General features: G+C 43.3%; 1 pseudogene; it reads left to right on the top strand.

Annotated features, from left to right (window-relative positions):
* LOC115896145 overlaps window positions 1–14,232 on the top strand; it is a 47,392-nt pseudogene that overhangs the window by 13,944 nt on the left and 19,216 nt on the right.

The raw sequence follows: 14,232 nt of genomic DNA on the forward strand, positions 1-14,232 counted from the left end.
TACAAGTAATGTCCCTATCTGCTTCTACACTGCCTTTGAAATATTATTTTAGATCTGCCAAAATAAAATGCAAACTCATTAACAAGAAAGGAGGTTGCACGCATCCCTGCCTTCCTGAGTAGCCTATTCACCCAAAGACAAAAGGGTGACCAGCCTCCAGCCGCGATATTCAAAGACACAGTCACCCTGCCATGGAGTCTGAGGCTGGTGAACGTCCAATCCCCTTTTTAAGAAGCTTGTGTCATCCTGGCTAACACGGTGAAACCCCTTCTCTACTAAAAAATATATAAAAACCCAGCCGGGTGAGATGGCGGGCGCCTGCAGTCCCAGCTACTCGGGAGGCTGAGACAGGAGAATGGCTTAAACCTGGAAGGCAGAGCTTGCAGTGAGCTGAGATCCGGCCACTGCACTCCAGCCTGGGCGACAGAGCGAGACTCCATCTCAAAAAACAAGAAAACCACAAAAAAACAAAAAAAAAAAAAGAAGCTTGTGGCATGAGCTCTTCAAACGTACAACCACAAAGGAAAGGCACAGCCGGTGTGAGCGAGGCTGATAAGATGGGCATTTTGTCTGCTTCAAGGTTAGAATCCAACCTGTCTATCAAATGTGGTTATCTGACCTTCACAATACTGTAGTCCAGCTAAGGCCTGCAAATATTCCTCCACCATTTACTATGGATGAAACAATAATGTGCTGTGGGGAATCCAGTTACACACACACATGCGTGCACACACACTGCTCCTGCTGTCTCAGAGCTTCTAGGCTGGCAAGGAGGAGGTGCAAACACTAGTAGGTAAGTCCACTACCAGTAGGAAGTTATCATCTAGTTATTAACTAGATCCAACAAGGTAGAACACAGTACGATAGAAGCAAACAAGGTGGAGATGAGATCTGACTCCCTTTCCCTTATGAAACTGATGATGGAATAGTGTATGAAAGACTTGCCTGAATGAATCTCATATTTTCCAGTGTTTTCTATCCCCGTGATTGGAACTTTTATTCATCTATATCATTATCCAAAAGGAAAAAACAGGAGAATTTCCTAAGACCATCCTCTGTCTTATCCCTCATATCCCCAAACATCACCAAGCCCTGCCCACTTTTACCTCCTCGGTTTCTCTCCAGTTGCTCTGTTTTCTCCATATGCACTAGTGATACCATGGCTACATGAAGACCACCAGCAGCAGCTGGGGCAACCAGCACCCTGTGGACCTGCATAGGGTGCATAGACTATGTCCAAATGATAGAATAATCCAAATCTCTTTGCATGGGGCATGTTGTGGCTATCTGAGAAAAACCTGGCTTTTATAGGAAGGAGAAAGGAGAATGCTTCTTGAGGGGAAGAAACCAACAGGAATGTGCCTCAGGGAAAACTCTCCAGAGGGGAGTGAGTTGTAAAGAGTATTTTGGTAGTTTGCATGTTTCTTGTGTTTCTTGGGTTCCTTGGCCCTGCAGAGCTACCATTTACTCATTTGACAAATATTTGGGTGGTCGACTCCAGGGTTCAATAGTGAGCAATATGCACAGAATTTCTTCCCTAGTGGAGCTTTGAGTCTAACAGAAAGAGGTGACGTTATTCACGGAATTATGTAATAAGGGGAAGTGCAGCAGATGCAGGTTGCTGCCAGAGCCTGGGAAGATGGACTGACCCCAAGAGGGAGGCAGGAAAGGCTGGCCCCAGGAAGGAAGCAGCACTTGAGCTAAAATCAGGGAGAAAAGAACGGAAAGACACAGCATTCAGGAGGAAGTAGAAGCTGGCCCATGAGGATGGTGGTGTGGAGAGGTGGAGAGGTGCACCAATACCCAGGTCCTTGGATTTATTGTTGAGCTGCTGAACTAACCAATGCTGGCTCTCGCCCAACCTCTGCACTTCTTGTTTTGCAAGATTATACATTTTTTTATTTAAAAGCTAGTATGAGTTGGGATCTGTTGCTTTTCTGAGACCCCGTCCTGTGAGGTAGACAGGGGGCCTCATGGTACTCTGCGGAAGCTAAAGATGGAGAAGAGGTTTGGAGTGCCTGCAGAAGAGAAGCTTTTTTTTTTTTTTTTTTTATTATACTTTAAGTTCTAGGGTACATGTGCATAACGTGCAGGTTTGTTACATATGTATACTTATGCCATGTTGGTGTGCTGCACCCATCAACTCGTCAGCACCCATCAATTCATCAATTATATCATGTATAACTCCCCAATGCAATCCCTCCCTCCTCCCCCCTCCCCCCTCCCCATGATAGGCCCCAGTGCATGATGTTCCCCTTCCCGAGTCCAAGTGATCTCATTGTTCAGTTCCCACCTATGAGTGAGAACATGCGGTGTTTGGTTTTCTGTTCTTGTGATAGTTTGCTAAGAATGATGGTTTCCAGCTGCATCCATGTCCCTACAAAGGACGCAAACTCATCCTTTTTTATGGCTGCATAGTATTCCATGGTGTATATGTGCCACATTTTCTTAATCCAGTCTGTCACTGATGGACATTTGGGTTGATTCCAAGTCTTTGCTATTGTGAATAGTGCCGCAATAAACATACGTGTACATGTGTCTTTGTAGTAGAATAATTTATAATCCTTTGGGTATATACCCAGTAGTGGGATGGCTGGGTCATATGGTACATCTAGTTCTAGATCCTTGAGGAATTGCCATACTGTTTTCCATAATGGTTGAACTAGTTTACAATCCCACCAACAGTGTAAAAGTGTTCCTATTTCTCCACATCCTCTCCAACACCTGTTGTTTCCTGACTTCTTAATGATTGCCATTCTAACTGGTGTGAGATGGTATCTCATTGTGGTTTTGATTTGCATTTCTCTGATGGCGAGTGATGATGAGCATTTTTTCATGTGTCTGTTGGCTGTATGAATATCTTCTTTTGAGAAATGTCTGTTCATATCCTTTCCCCACTTTTTGATGGGGTTGTTTGTTTTTTTCTCATATATTTGTTTGAGTTCTTTGTAGATTCTGGATATTAGCCCTTTGTCAGATGAGTAGGTTGCAAAAATTTTCTCCCATTCTGTAGGTTGCCTGTTCACTCTGATGGTAGTTTTTTTTGCTGTGCAAAAGCTCTTTAGTTTAATTAGATCCCATTTGTCAATTTTTGCTTTTGTTGCCGTTGCTTTTGGTGTTTTAGACATGAAGTCCTTGCCCATGCCTATGTCCTGAATGGTACTACCTAGATTTTCTTCTAGGGTTTTGATGGTATTAGGTCTAACATTTAAGTCTCTAATCCATCTTGAATTAATCTTCGTATAAGGGGTAAGGAAAGGATCCAGTTTCAGCTTTCTACTTATGGCTAGCCAATTTTCCCAGCACCATTTATTAAATAGGGAATCCTTTCCCCATTTCTTGTTTCTCTCAGGTTTGTCAAAGATCAGATGGCTGTAGATGTGCGGTATTATTTCTGAGGACTCTGTTCTGTTCCATTGGTCTATATCTCTGTTTTGGTACCAGTACCATGCTGTTTTGGTTACTGTAGCCTTGTAGTATAGTTTGAAGTCAGGTAGAGTGACGCCTCCAGCTTTGTCCTTTTGACTTAGGATTGTCTTGGCAATGCGGGCTCTTTTTTGGTTCCATATGAATTTTAAAGCATTTTTTTCCAATTCTGTGAAGAAAGTCATTGGTAGCTTGATGGGGATGGCATTGAATCTATAAATAACCTTGGGGAGTATGGCCATTTTCACGATATTGATTCTTCCTATCCATGAGCATGGTATGTTCTTCCATTTGTTTGTGTCCTCTTTTGTTTCACTGAGCAGTGGTTTGTAGTTCTCCTTGAAGAGGTCCTTTACATCCCTTGTAAGCTGGATTCCTAGGTATTTTATTCTCTTTGAAGCAATTGTGAATGGAAGTTCATTCCTGATTTGGCTCTCTGCTTGTCTGTTACTGGTGTATAAGAATGCTTGTGATTTTTGCACATTAATTTTGTATCCTGAGACTTTGCTGAAGTTGCTTATCAGCTTAAGGAGATTTTGGGCTGAGACGATGGGGTTTTCTAAATATACAATCATGTCATCTGCAAACAGGGACAATTTGACTTCTTCTTTTCCTAACTGGATACCCTTGATTTCTTTCTCTTGCCTGATTGCCCTAGCCAGAACTTGCAACACTATGTTGAATAGGAGTGGTGAGAGAGGGCATCCCTGTCTTGTGCCAGTTTTCAAAGGGAATTTTTCCAGTTTTTGCCCATTCAGTATGATATTAGCTGTGGGTTTGTCATAAATAGCTCTTATTATTTTGAGGTACGTTCCATCAATACCGAATTTATTGAGCATTTTTAGCATGAAGGGCTGTTGAATTTTGTCAAAAGCCTTTTCTGCATCTATTGAGACAATCATGTGGTTCTTGTCTTTGGTTCTGTTTATATGCTGGATTACGTTTATTGATTTGCGAATGTTGAACCAGCCTTGCATACCAGGGATGAAGCCCACTTGATCATGGTGGATAAGCTTTTTGATGTGCTGCTGAATCCGGTTTGCCAGTATTTTATTGAGAATTTTTGCATCAATGTTCATCAGGGATATTGGTCTAAAATTCTCTTTTTTTGTTGTGTCTCTGCCAGGCTTTGGTATCAGGATGATGTTGGCCTCATAAAATGAGTTAGGGAGGATTCCCTCTTTTTCTATTGATTGGAATAGTTTCAGAAGGAATGGTACCAGCTCCTCCTTGTACCTCTGGTAGAATTCAGCTGTGAATCCATCTGGTCCTGGACTTTTTTTGGTGGGTAGGCTATTAATTGTTGCCTCAATTTCAGAGCCTGCTATTGGTCTATTCAGGGATTCAACTTCTTCCTGGTTTAGCCTTGGGAGAGTGTAAGTGTCCAGGAAATTATCCATTTCTTCTAGATTTTCTAGTTGATTTGCTGTAGAGGCGTTTATAGTATTCTCTGATGGTAGTTTGTATTTCTGTGGGGTCAGTGGTGATATCCCCTTTATCATTTTTATTGCATCTATTTGATTCCTCTCTCTTTTCTTCTTTATTAGCCTTGCTAGCGGTCTGTCAATTTTGTTGATCTTTTCAAAAAACCAACTCCTGGATTCATTGATTTTTTGGAGGGTTTTTTGTGTCTCTATCTCCTTCAGTTCGGCTCTGATCTTAGTTATTTCTTGCCTTCTGCTAGCTTTTGAATGTGTTTGCTCTTGCCTCTCTAGTTCTTTTAATTGTGATGTGAGAGTGTCAATTTTAGATCTTTCCTGCTTTCTCTTGTGGGCATTTAGTGCTATAAATTTCCCTCTACACACTGCTTTAAATGTGTCCCAGAGATTCTGGTATGTTGTATCTTTGTTCTCATTGGTTTCAAAGAACATCTTTATTTCCGCTTTCATTTCGTTATGTACCCAGTAGTCATTCAGGAGCAGGTTGTTCAGTTTCCATGTAGTTGAGCGGTTTTGATTGAGTTTCTTAGTCCTGAGTTCTAGTTTGATTGCACTGTGGTCTGAGAGACAGTTTGTTATAATTTCTGTTCTTTTACATTTGCTGAGGAGTGCTTTACTTCCAATTATGTGGTCAATTTTGGAATAAGTGCGATGTGGTGCTGAGAAGAATGTATATTCTGTTGATTTGGGGTGGAGAGTTCTATTGATGTCTATTAGGTCTGCTTGGTGCAGAGATGAGTTCAATTCCTGGATATCCTTGTTAACTTTCTGTCTCGTTGATCTGTCTAATGTTGATAGCGGAGTGTTGAAGTCTCCCATTATTATTGTATGGGAGTCTAAGTCTCTTTGTAAGTCTCTAAGGACTTGCTTTATGAATCTGGGTGCTCCTGTATTGGGTGCATATATATTTAGGAGAGTTAGCTCTTCCTGTTGAATTGATCCCTTTACCATTATGTAATGGCCTTCTTTGTCTCTTTTGATCTTTGATGGTTTAAAGTCTGTTTTATCAGAGACAAGGATTGCAACCCCTGCTTTTTTTTGTTCTCCATTTGCTTGGTAGATCTTCCTCCATCCCTTTATTTTGAGCCTATGTATGTCTCTGCATGTGAGATGGGTCTCCTGAATACAGCAGACTGATGGGTCTTGACTCTTTATCCAGTTTGCCAGTCTGTGTCTTTTAATTGGAGCATTTAGTCCATTAACATTTAAGGTTAATATTGTTATGTGTGAACTTGATCCTGCCATTATGATATTAACTGGTTATTTTGCTCGTTAGTTGATGCAGTTTCTTCCTAGCCTCGATGGTCTTTACATTTTGGCATGTTTTTGCGATGGCTGGTACCGGTTGTTCCTTTCCATGTTTAGGGCTTCCTTCAGGGTCTCTTGTAAGTCAGGCCTGGTGGTGACAAAATCTCTAAGCATTTGCTTATCTGTAAAGGATTTTATTTCTCCTTCACTTATGAAACTTAGTTTGGCTGGATATGAAATTCTGGGTTGAAAATTCTTTTCTTTAAGAACGTTGAATATTGGCCCCCACTCTCTTCTGGCTTGTAGAGTTTCTGCCGAGAGATCTGCTGTTAGTCTGATGGGCTTCCCTTTGTGGGTAACCCGACCTTTCTCTCTGGCTGCCCTTAAGATTTTTTCCTTCATTTCAACTTTGGTGAATCTGGCAATTATGTGTCTTGGAGTTGCTCTTCTCGAGGAGTATCTTTGTGGTGTTCTCTGTATTTCCTGAATTTGAATGTTGGCCTGCCCTACTAGGTTGGGGAAGTTCTCCTGGATGATATCCTGAAGAGTGTTTTCCAGCTTGGTTCCATTTTCCCCCTCACTTTCAGGCACCCCAATCAGACGTAGATTTGGTCTTTTTACGTAATCCCATACTTCTTGCAGGCTTTGCTCATTTCTTTTTCTTCTTTTTTCTTTTGGTTTCTCTTCTCGCTTCATTTCATTCATTTGATCTTCAATCGCTGATACTCTTTCTTCCAGTTGATCGAGTCGGTTACTGAAGCTTGTGCATTTGTCACGTATTTCTCGTGTCATGGTTTTCATCTCTGTCATTTCGTTTATGATCTTCTCTGCATTAATGAGTCTAGCTGTCAATTCTTCCACTCTTTTTTCAAGATTTTTAGTTTCTTTGCGCTGGGTACGTAATTCCTCCTTTAGCTCTGAGAAGTTTGATGGACTGAAGCCTTCTTCTCTCCTCTCGTCCAAGTCATTCTCTGACCAGCTTTGATCCGTTGCTGGCGATGGGCTGCGCTCCTTTGCAGGGGGAGATGCGCTCTTATTTTTTGAATTTCCAGCTTTTCTGCCCTGCTTCTTCCCCATCTTTGTGGTTTTATCTGTCTCTGGTCTTTGATGGTGGTGACGTACTGATAGGGTTTTGGTATAGGTGTCCTTCCTGTTTGATAGTTTTCCTTCTGACAGTCAGAAGGACTGTCTGTTGGTCTGTTGGAGATTGCTTGAGGTCCACTCCAGACCCTGTTTGCCTGGGTATGAGCAGCAGAGGTTGCCAAAGATAGAATATTGCTGAACAGCGAGTGTACCTGTCTGATTCTTCCTTTGGAAGTTTCCTCTCAGGGGTGTACTCCACCCTGTGAGGTGTAGGGTGTCAGACTGCCCCTAGTGGGGGATTTCTCCCAGCTAGGCTACTCAGGGGTCAGGGACACACCTGAGCAGGCAGTCTGTCCGTTCTCAGATCTCAACCTCCGCGTTGGGAGATCCACGGCTCTCCCCAAAGCTGTCAGACAGAGTCGTTCGCGTCTGCACCGGCTCCCGCTACTTCCCCTGTTGGTCTTCAGCTGTGCGCTGTCCCCAGGGGTCGAGAAGCTTTAATGGATCATTTAAGAAAAGGGTGCTACCCCTAGACTGCCCAGATTCGCTTCCCGGCTTTGTGACCTTGGACTCTCTGTGTCTGTTTTCCAATCTGAAAAATGGAATAATGATAGTATCTGCCTCTGCCTGCAAGACCCTGACCTATCAGACCAACTACCTTTTCACTTGGAACTCTCTTCCTGCACCGCACCCCAACCGGACCGCTCATTAACACTTAACATGGGCCTGTTTTTCTTTTTGAGATTTTGCTCAAGACACTCTCAATTCAGGGTCTGTGCAGAGTATACACACCAATTAGGAGGATGAGATGGGGATGAGTTCAAGAACTATACTCACAGCACTTTCAGTGTTGTGGCTCAACTGAAGCCTTTAAAAGGATTAGTTCATTCTCACACAGCTCTGAGCAGGCCTTTAAGAAGATGACTCAGGGCCAGACGTGGTGGCTCACGCCTGTAATCTCAGCACTTTGGGGGGCTGAAGCGAGTGGATCTCTTGAGGTCAGGAGTTCGAGACTAGCCTGGCCAACATGGTGAAACCCCATCTCTACTAAAAATACAAAAAAATTTAGCTGGGCATGGTGGCAGGTGCCTGTAATCCCAGCTACTTGGGAGGCTGAGGTGCGAGAATCACTTGAACCTGGGAGGTGGAGGTTGCAGTGAGTTGAGATCACGCCATATGCCTCCTTTTTTTAATTGAGACTTTAATTGAGAATTCTTGTCACAATGTTCCAACAGAGAGAGACTCCGTCTCAAAAAAGTAAATTATAAAGAAGATGACTCTAGTTACACATTATCAAAGCAACTCCATATTTGCTAGAGAGGTAGGTGGCCTGGAAGAAGCTGTGGGTTTTCTTCTGTGCTTCTTCAGTGTGGCATAAAATACTGAGTATTTGTTCCAACCCATTTTACTCTTTCTCAACTTTTTCTGGCCTGTTTCTTCTCATATGGAAGGGCTATAATAATTACATCATGCATCTGTGAGAATGAGAGGAGCCTATGGACTGGAAAGCACTTAGTAACCCACAAGTCACCATACAAATGGAGAGTGTTTCCTTCTGTTTCACTTTTAGTTACTCAGAGATGGTGCTAGTCATTTAGAACACCTGCTGTTTTTTTAGTGTGTGTGTGTGTTTTAAGAGACAGGACATCTCTATGTTGCCCAAGCTGGAGTACAATGGCTACTCACAGGTGCCATCAGAATGCACTACATCTTTGAACTCCCCACATCAGCCTTCCACTTTGCTGAAACTACAGGCATGTGCCACTGTACACGCCTTTGGATCATTGTTTTTGTTTGGGGAACTACAGCAGGAGAGTGTGGTCAGGACCATGGGATTGACTGTGAAACCGGTGTGTGGTTGCTGGATTCCACAGAGAGGAATAAGGCACACATGAAGAGACCTTGCTGCAGTCCCCGAGGTGGAGATGCTACTGAGCCTGGGACAGTGACTTAGGTAGACGGGCACACACACTCTCTGAGTATTTCTGTAAACATGGGACTCCCAGCCAGTAAATCACACTTAATTGTTTACATATGTTCTACAAGCATTCCGTTTATGGCAGTGCGCGGCAGCAGAAGGTGCTTCACAATGCTAATCTGTAAATAACATAGTATGTACAGGCCTGTTTGGCAATTAACTAAAATGAACAAATCAGTCATTGTGCTGGAGATCCCCCTGTGAGTCCTGCAGAAACTATCCCCACATTAGAGCTGTTTCTCTCTGCATCCCAAGGTTCATTAGGACTTCAGATAAGGACCCCACTGTCCAATACTTGGAGACGTCTCCTCCACTGCTACTCTGTCTTTCTGAAAAAGTAGGTTTCTCAGCAGCGGCACTATAGACATTTTGAGCTATATGGTTCTTTGTGGTGGGGGCTGTCCTGGGCATCGTGGAAATGGCACCAGCCTCCAGCCAGAGAACAGCCATTTCCAGGAAAGTTGTAAACAACTGTGCTTTGCACTGAGGCTCCAGCCTCCCCTCTACACACATAACCACCAGCTATGTCACAGGAAGTGGGTGAGGAAGCAGAAGAACAGCAAGTGATGGATTCATTCTGCAATGAGTAGCACAGTGTTACAGCCTACACAATATACTCCAGCTTTTTCCAGTTAAAAAGGAAATGTACTCAAGTGTTAGCTCCTCATCATCATCTGAAAGCATGACATTTTTCTAGTGCTGTTTTTATTTATGACAGTATTTAGCACTTCCATGGTACCATGGAAGCTAGTGCCAGCTTATCTCAGTGCCATCGTCTTTGGTCTTCTATGTGTGAACACGCTCCCCTAACACACGATTACACACGTGCCAGGTTTTTTCAGGGCCCTGCCTGCCCTCTGTGCCCCTGTGTAATCCCACACCACTGACTTCCCAGCTGACCGACTATGATAAGATGACCTGCTTCACTGACATCCTCTGCAGGGCTGGGAGTGGGGGCTGTTTTAGTCCCCAGGAAGGCCAACCTTGAATGACTCAGATGCAACACTATTTCCCAGTAATAAAAGCCCAGCTCCAGCTGTTGGCCTGAGGGTGGGAGCCTGTCATTTCTCAATAGAGCTTTGAAAAGACATAGCCCTGTGAAGCTCCAACAGAAATGTGCTGCAGGTGTCCCGCAGACCTCTGAGGCCGCCCACCCCGGCTTGGCTTGTCACAGCTCACCACCTTCCCCTCTTCATTCTCTCGGGGGAAAAAACCCAGGTAATGAAATACCTTCCTTTTAGGATGCCTTGATCTCTAAGGTGCTGGGGATAATATCCCCAATCTAGTGGAATTCTAAGTCAGACTTTGTTTTCTACATTGAGAATCATTTCAGTAATGGAACAGCAGGAAGCACCCCATTGTCTCATTTTCTCTGAAAATAGAAATGACAGGGAAAATATCCATTGTTGGTGGCCTTCGATGGAACTCAAGCCTCTTAGAAAGGCAGCCTGTGGAGGCTGCCGTTCTTCTGCTGCTGAGTGAGCAGTTGATGGCTGCTGGGCACATGCAGCTGGGCAAGCACTAGGCTGATGCCTGCCCTTCCTGGCTCTTCTCTTTTGTCTGTGGATGTTGCTCTGGGTGTCTGGGTGTTAATCTTCCTTTTCCACTATCGCCATCTCTACATCTGGAGAAAGCTTTTTCTCTTATGTGTATGCAAGGCCATTCTGAGCAAGTATCATGCCCCTCCGAATCCTTTCCTGAATAAATGCCACTCATTTTTCAGGAGTTAGCGCTCTCATTTTAGCACGTAGCTCCCATCTGATGCTGGGAGCATTTCCAAATGTTTTCTATTGGGAGCAGGTAGTGGTCGTTATTCACGTTTAGAAGCCTCCATTCTCAGCATCAGCCTACCTGCAGCCTGACTCTGCTGTTGTAAAACAGTCTTCTTGGTGCCTCTTAGGCAGTGGCTAAAGCTCACGGCCCCAGGAAGCTTTTGATAGCTTCTTGGATCCTTTTCTGGAAGATTCCAGGCTCCTCTAGGCCACAGCACCCCGAACCCCACCTGACCAGCCCCTGGCTGTTCCCGGTTCCCACAGTCTGCTCTGAAGCCGTGAAGCCTTGGCAGCTTCTTTCTCAAGGGAGTCCTAGATATGAATGATAGTGGTACATTTCACATTGAAATGCTAAAATAGCAATCAGTGGAACTATTTCCCTGATGTGCAGGTCTAATGCGCTGTGTTGAATCAGAAGCCTTGCTCAGTGAGCAAACTCATTAAATCCTTAGGAGGAGCCGTCCTCAGAGACTGCCTTCACACACATGCCCTGCTCATCCTGTCCCAGGCCAGCCCTGTCAGGGACGCTGTTTCTTGTACTTGCCTCGTAAGTTCACTACCTCTTGGGGATGTGAGAGGCCAGGGTTGTAAGAGGCGGCTGCGATAGAGAATACTTACAGAAAGAAAACACAGGAAAAAAAGGAGAAACTGTTCTTCCTCTCCTAGGAATGCAGGATGAGTTGCTTTCCCAAACCTACTCCCCAGGTTCATCCAAAATTTAAAGGCCCCAGGCTCTGAGAGATTTCCCTTGGGTGATACCCCTGTTCTTCATCCTGGCAACTCTCAGTGATGTGTGGGAAATGGAAGCGAGGCAGGAAAAACCTAGGAACCTGAACACCCAAATAATCTTGAAAGATCCGTCTTTTTAAAAATATATGTAAGTGTGTGGAGCTATAATTTTTATATAATTGAGTGTTGACCAAATATGAAAGACAATTGAATTGAATTCTTTTTTTATTAGTTTTATACTTTAAGTTCTGGGATACATGTGCAGAATGTGCAGGTTTGTTACATAGTATACACATGCCATGGTGGTTTGCTGCACCCATCAACCCGTCATCTACATTAGGTATTTCTCCTAATGCTATCCCTCCCCTAGTCCCCCGCCCTCCAACAGGCCCTGGTGTGTGATGTTCCCCTCCCTGGGTCCATGTGTTCTCATTGTTCTACTCCCACTTATGAGTGAGAACATGCAGTGTTTGGTTTTCCGTTCCTGTGTTAGTTTGTTGAGAATGATGGTTTCCAGCTTTATCTAGGTCCCTGCAAAGGACATGAACTCATTCTTTTTTATGGCTGCATAGTATTCCATGGCATATATATGCCACATTTTCTTTATCCAGTCTACCATTGATGGACATTTGGGTTGGTTCCAAGTCTTTGCTATTGTGAATAGTGCTGCAGTAAACATACGTGTGCATGTGTCTTTATAGTAGAATGATTTATCATCCTTTGGGTATATACCCAGTAATGGGATTGCTGGGTCAAATGGTATTTCTGGTTCTAGATCCTTGAGGAATCGCCATACTGTCTTCCACAATGGTTGAACTAATTTACACTCCCACCAACAGTGTAAAAGCATCCTTATTTCTCCATATCCTCTCCAGCATCTGTTGTTTCCTGACTTTTTAATGACTGCCATTCTAACTGGCATGAGATGGTATCTAATTGTAGTTTTGATTTGCATTTCTCTGATGACCAGTGATGATGAGCTGTTTTTCATATGTTTGTTGGCCGCATAAATGTCTTCTTTTGAGAAGCGTCTGTTCATATCCTTTGGCCACTTTTCGATGGGGATTTTTCTTGTAAATTTGTTTAAGTTCATTGTAGATTCTGGATTGTACTCCTTTGTCAGATGAATAGATGGCAAAAATTTTCTCCCATTCTGTAGGTTGCCTGTTCATTCTGATGATAGTTTCTTTTGCTGGGCAGAAGCTCTTTAGTTTAATTAGATCCCATTTGTCAATTTTGGCTTTTGTTGCCACTGCTTTTCGTGCTTTAGTCATGAAGTCTTTGCCCATGCCTATGTCCTGAATGGTATTGCCTAGGTTTTCTTCTAAGGTTTTTATGGTTTCAGGTCTAACATTTAAGTCTTTAATCCATCTTGAGTTAATTTTTGTATAAGGTGTAAGGAAGGGGTCCAGTTTCAGTTTTCTGCATATGGCTAGCCAGTTTTCTCAACACCATTTATTAAATAGGGAGTCATTTCCCCATTGCTTGTTTTTGTCAGATTTGTCAAAGATCAGATGGTTGTAAATGTGTGGCATTATTTCTGAGGCCTCTGTTCTGTTCCATTGGTCTATGTATCTGTTTTTGTACCAGTACCATGCTGTTTTGGTTACTGTGGCCTTGTAGTATGGTTTGAAGTCAGGTAGCATGATGCCTCCAGCTTTGTTCTTTTTGCTTAGGATTGTATTGGCTATATGGGCTCTTTTCTGGTTCCATATGAAATTAAATTTTTTTTTTTTTTTTTTTTTTTTGAGATGGAGTCTCGCTCTGTCACCCAGGCTGGAGTGCAGTGGCCGGATCTCGGCTCACTGCAAGCTCTGCCTCCCGAGTTCACACCATTCTCCTGCCTCAGCCTCCTGAGGAGCTGGAACTACAGGCACCCACCACCACGCCTGGCTAGTTTTTTTTTTTTTTGTATTTTTTAGTAGAGATGGGGTTTCACCATGTTAGCCAGGATGGTCTTGATCTCCTGACCTCGTGATCCACCCGTCTCGGCCTCCCAAAGTGCTGGGATTACAGGCTTGAGCCACTGCGCCCGGCCCTAAAATATTTTTTTCTAATTCTATGAAGAAAGTCAATGGAAGCTTGATGGGGATAGCATTGAATCTATAAATTACTTTGGGCAGTATGGCCATTTTCATGATACTGATTCTCCTATCCATGAGCATGGAATGTTTTTCCATTTGTTTGTGTCCTCTCTTATTTCCTTAAGCAGTGGTTTGTAGTTCTCCTTGATGAGGTCCTTCACATCTCTTGTAAGGTGTATTCCTAGGTATTTTACTCTCTTTGTGGCAACTGTGAATGGGAGTTCACTCATTATTTGACTCTGTTTGTCTATTATTGGTGTATATGAATGCTTGTGATTTTTGCACATTGATTTTTGTATCCTGGGACTTTGCTGAAGTTGCTTAATCTTTCGTTTTAAGCTTCACTCTTTTGCCTCTTCCTCTCATCATTAAAAAAAATGGTGGGATTGGGAAATGCATGTTCTCTGAGAACCTAAACGACCCATTTGATGTTTCGTTTAGTTTTATTTCCTCTCTCCATATTGTGGTTGAAT

The sequence above is a fragment of the Rhinopithecus roxellana genome, unplaced genomic scaffold (genome assembly GCF_007565055.1).
Source record: "Rhinopithecus roxellana isolate Shanxi Qingling unplaced genomic scaffold, ASM756505v1 contig5433, whole genome shotgun sequence".
NCBI lineage: Eukaryota > Metazoa > Chordata > Mammalia > Primates > Cercopithecidae > Rhinopithecus > Rhinopithecus roxellana.